This window comes from Gracilinanus agilis, chromosome 3, assembly GCF_016433145.1.
Source record: "Gracilinanus agilis isolate LMUSP501 chromosome 3, AgileGrace, whole genome shotgun sequence".
Taxonomy (NCBI): Eukaryota; Metazoa; Chordata; class Mammalia; order Didelphimorphia; family Didelphidae; genus Gracilinanus; species Gracilinanus agilis.
In genome coordinates this window covers 553,182,519-553,187,791 of record NC_058132.1, presented here as the reverse complement: position 1 = coordinate 553,187,791, position 5,273 = coordinate 553,182,519, and positions in this window count along the sequence as shown.

Below are 5,273 nucleotides of genomic sequence, written 5' to 3'. Positions count from 1 at the left end.
GAAGAAGAAGAAGAAGAAGAAGAAGAAGAAGAATGAAGAAGAAGAAGAAGAAGAAGAATGAAGAAGAACGAAGAAGAAGAACTAAGAAGAAGGACCCAATACATAGCCCTGAGATTGTTGCCATTGATTTGTTTTCATGACTTTTCATGAACCCATTTGGGGTTTTCTTGACAGAGATGCTGGAGTGATTTGCCATTTCCTTCTCCAACTCATTTGACAGATGGGTAAACTGAGGCACACAGAGTTAAGCGACTTGTACAGAGAGGACAAGGAATCATCATGGATGAGATCCAGCAGTGGAGACTAAAAAGGAACAGCCAAACAAGATGGCAGAACTCAAAGGGTTATCTTGTCCCACTAGTGAAGAAAATGAAAAAAAAATCTCACTATGAACCCATTGATGCTGGGTTTATAGGGTCATCTTCATCCCTGAAGTTATTTGTATTAGTTTCATGCAGATCCATCATTTACTTAAATATGCCCTGGCATGTCTGTGTGTTTCTGAAAGAAACAGAGATTTAACACGGTAAGATCTCAGACCCTTTACAGGGACTCACAGATGGTGTGGATGACCTTGCACACCATGAGCAATAGGAGCTGGGTGAAGGAAGAGCCTTCCACAAGCACTGGGAGGGCACGTATGATTCTAGATCCAGACTGCATAAACTTGTGCATTACTTCCTTCTAAAGCTCTATGTGAACTTGGCCAGGAAATCAGATTCACCTCATGTTATATAAAACAATATTTTTGAAGCAATGATTGACAACCCTCTACCGGTCTGTGACTTCATTGCCCCTGGCTCCCTCACCCAGCTGACCTTGCCACTCTAGCACCTGTGAGACTGGCATTAGAAACTCTTGTGTCCTGCACCAGCCTTAGACCTCAGGGCTCAGAGGTTTGGATGGGGCTTTCAGTTTCCAGCCCCGCCAGAAAACTTTCATTTCCAGCCTGTAGCTTTGGCACGAAGCCAGAGTGGGCAAGGAAGTCTGAGAGGTACATGAGGCACAGGAGGGGCCCCTACCCCATTCTCTCCCCATATCCCTTGACTGAATACCCCAGAGTCCTGGTCAGTATAACTTGTTGAGAGTTTTGTGGTCACCCCCTGCCTCTCCCAAGCCATCCTTTGGAAGCATGTTCCATATGATACTTACAATCGTCAGAGAGCCCTATACTAGGGCTTTGTTTTCTTTTAAGAATTAGTTCCAAATCTTAAAACCTAACACATAGTCATGTAAGCTGAATGAAAATAGCCTTAACTTTCAGATTCTTCCATAAACCTTTCCCACTGCCATGTCTTTTTAAGTTGGCCAGAGAAAACAAGATTAGGAAAAAATTTCTTCATACCCTAGAAAAGGAAACATCAATTATGTGGAGTTGGACATTAACCCTTTATATGTTTATCTATTTTGCTCTTCTTCTTACACAGAATAACAAATATCTGCCACCCCACCCCACACCCTGGCACATGTAACCTAGACTTTTTTTTCCTCTTTGAAATACTTCCTCATCCACACAATGGTAAAACTTATGCTTGTATTGTGACTCTATTATTAGGTTTAAGGACAGACTTTCTATCCTTTTGAGTTTTTTTTTCTCCCAAAGATATATCCCATGGCAATCTACCATAATATGAAATAATTCTTGTTAAAAAAACATGTAAGGAAAATTTTTGAAGAAAGTGGCTGCTATAAAATATTTAAATTGTACATCAATATCTAGAAAGACTAAGTAGAAATATAGTTAAGAAATGCAACTTCCTAAATATAATATAATCAGCCTTGTTCCTCCCACACCTACTTTTAAAAATGAGTTTAAGAGAACCCAGAAGATATAAAAATTATAAAGAAACAAAATCTATTGACAGGTTTTCCAGATGACATGAGGCACTGACAACTTCTCTAGCTATCTGGAGCTGAGAAAGGTGAATTGATAATAGGAGCATTTCTTCATGTTATCATTGTGAGCATTCCTAATGATTTCAATTAGTCTCCAACAGTCTGTCATGCGCAAGAGTCATTTTAAATTCAAGTTTATGAAGCAGATCCATGTTTGATATTGGTAAGAAAGTCTTAGAATATTCTTGGCATTAAAACTCTCCATTCTAGGCCATTGTTCTTCAAAATGAAATCTTCCCTTGCTGGGAATTTTCTTCTTGGTAATCTCATAAATTATCCTAAAAACTTATATGTATACATATTTATGTACATATATATATACACATCTATACATTTCTATAGACACATACGCACACTGATTTGTTATTTAGTCACGTCTAATTTTTTGTGATCTAGTAGACCATGGCATACCAATACCATTCATGAGGTTTTCTCGATAAGGACACTGGAGTGATTTACCATTTCCTCATCCAGTGGATTAAGGGAAACAGAAGTTAAAGCTGCTTTCCCAGGGTCAAATAGCTAGTAATTCTCTGAGGATGGATTTGAACTCAATTCTTCCTGACTCCAGGACCATTGCTTTATTCATGATGTCATCTAGCTGCCTCACACACACACGTATTTATTAATTCTAGGAAAGCATGATTTCTCTCCCATTTAGCCTATAATTGTAAATGTCCAGATGTTTCTTAATGTGCGTTTCCTGATGACTCTAATGCTTCTGAAACTCAAGATGGCTGAGTTCATAAACCTGATCAGTATGTCATTTAACATGTCTCTAAGTCTGAATAAGCCAATGAGGTGCATTCCTCACGAGCAGAACTTGTCTGGTGACATTTGGCCTGGCCTGGTGCCAGTGGAAACTACAGCTACCATGGAACCTAGAAGTCCCCCATTACAGATCCCTTCAACCAGGCAGGGTAGAGGAATGGAATAGTCAACAGCTGAGTTAAATGTGCACACCTGGAGATTTAGTGAGATGGAATCACTACATAGAGGATTATTGAGATCCAGCAAAAAGTTCTGCCCCAAACTGTTAATCACCAGAAAAACTGAGTGCTCATTTCAGTACCTGATAGATCTGCATGGAATCTGAAGGAAATGGAATGAACAGAATATAATAATAGTCGACTGTATCATTCTTTACACCCTTTATTTTGCAACGTACTCATTTGAGACTGAGGGTATCTGTGAAATCTTTAATTTTTAACTTAGTTTTTTTTTTAAATCAAACCAAATGCTTCTTTGTTTCCTCCAGCAAGCTGAATTCTCCTCCTCTGTTGTGTGAAAAGAAAGTTTTAAGGAGATAAAGTGGAAATTTTACTCAATATTTCAAAAAGCCTGAAATATTTCTTTTGTCACTTGATTTCCCTAATGTATTCATTTGTGGTTACTCACCTTCTCCTCTGCGGGATCTCCAGGGAACCCCAAATCTGGCTCTCTTGTGATCTGGAACATGAACCCTCTACAGCCCCAGTAAATGACATCTCAAGTGTTTACTGGCAAATTAGCCTCTCTTGGGCATGAGAGAATGTTTCAGGCTTGAAGTGCCCCCATTTTAGACAGTTATTCATATACCCAACATCCCATAATCCTGATGAGGATGTGATGGACTACAGTGGTCTGGGAAGAGGGAAGTTTTGTCTGTTCGCTGCGTCTAACAATGCTGAAATGTTTTTTCCCTGTCCATTCGCTTAAACAATGTGCCCTTCTGTACCTCATAAGCACTTAATTTATTCCAACTCTTTGGCCTGACCTGTAATCCCCCTCTCCTTACCCATCTGACCCATCTGTGTTTCATTTCCCACTCATCGGCATCCAAAGAGCTAGGCCCAGGCCCTGTTTGGAACCATTAGACAAAGATTGGCACTGTTCCCTCTTCCTGCACGGCATCCTCTGCTGAAAAAAATGGCCATCAGATCAGAGAACAGAGCCTGCTTTGTCCCCAGCAACCAAGATCTGGAAGTACTTTCAATCATTTGCACTCTATACCCACTCAAACGCATTAATGTGATCAACGTTGGGCCTGTTGTGGGCATTTTTTTTCCAGCAAATAGCTTGCTAACATTCCAGGCATGTACTTCCCTGAAAACAAGACTGAGACACAGGGCCCTGAATATTCAATTGGAAAATCACCAAGAGCGAGAGCTTAGCTTGGCACGGCTGGTGTTGATTCTTAATAAGTGACTTCCTAAAGCTGAGGCATGGGGCTTACAGCTTCAATGACTTGTTTGAAAAATATTTTGTAGGTGCCTCATACCACTTTATTTCCTGTGGTATGCGTCATATTGTGAGCTATTCTGAGCCAGCCTGGTTAAGCACACTAACATTTTTTTTTCCCCTAGATTGTGGTGTTTAACTAAAAATGTGCTTATACAAGATGAGCTCATAGCTCTGAGTGCTGATGTAGTTTTAACTGCTTGGATCCCAACAGCCACAGGTTTGCAAATGGGCTGAAAGGGAGGGGAACGTGTCTCACACCGCCCAAAATGGTGCCATGGGCGGCCAAGGTGGCAGGTAGAGTTCTTTGGGGGGGTGAGGCTGGGGGTGGGAAAGCTTCAAGATTTCAGCACAATAAATACCTTTCACATTCATTAAAAGGACTGCCTGTTCCTAGCATACTAAATAAAGTCAAGGTACAGAAGACATCTGGAACACTTGAATAATATTAACCCTTCTCGCTGCTTCAGGAAGGGAATGAAACAACCCAGGAACCAGGAACAGAGTTGGTTGCAATCATGAGAGAAACCAATTGTGTACATTTAACAGACACTTGGAAAGTGGACTGATTCTTCGGAGACTAATGCAAATCAGTTAGAGAGAATGGGTCGTTATGGTCATCAAAAGAGCTAGGGCAAGCAGAATTATTTTATAAATAAATAGTGGATGGAATCCTCAGCTTGGAATCAGGAAAGCCTTTTAGAAGGTTTAACTCGAGGACCACCTTCTTCAAATGACCTTCTCTGATTCTCCTGTTGTTAATGGCCCCCATTCTCCTTTGACCAAAATTATCTTGGATGTGTCACGTGTATTGGAAGGAAGGAAACAAGCATTTATTAGTCAATAAACATTTATGACATGCTACTATGCACCAGACACTGTTGGGCTGGAGGCTAAGCACCAACTATATACCAAATATTTTACAAATATTATCTCATTTCATCTTCCTAACAATGCTGAGAATTAGGTGCTGTTATTATCTTTGTTTTTAAGCATGAAGAAACTGAAGCTAACAGATGTTAACTAACTTGCCCAGGATTACAGAGTAATTGTCTCAAACTAAATTTGATCTTGAGTCATTCTGACTCCATGTTCTATTGTAACACCCACCTCTCTCTCTCTCTCTCTCTCTCTCTCTCTCTCTCTCTCTCTCTCTC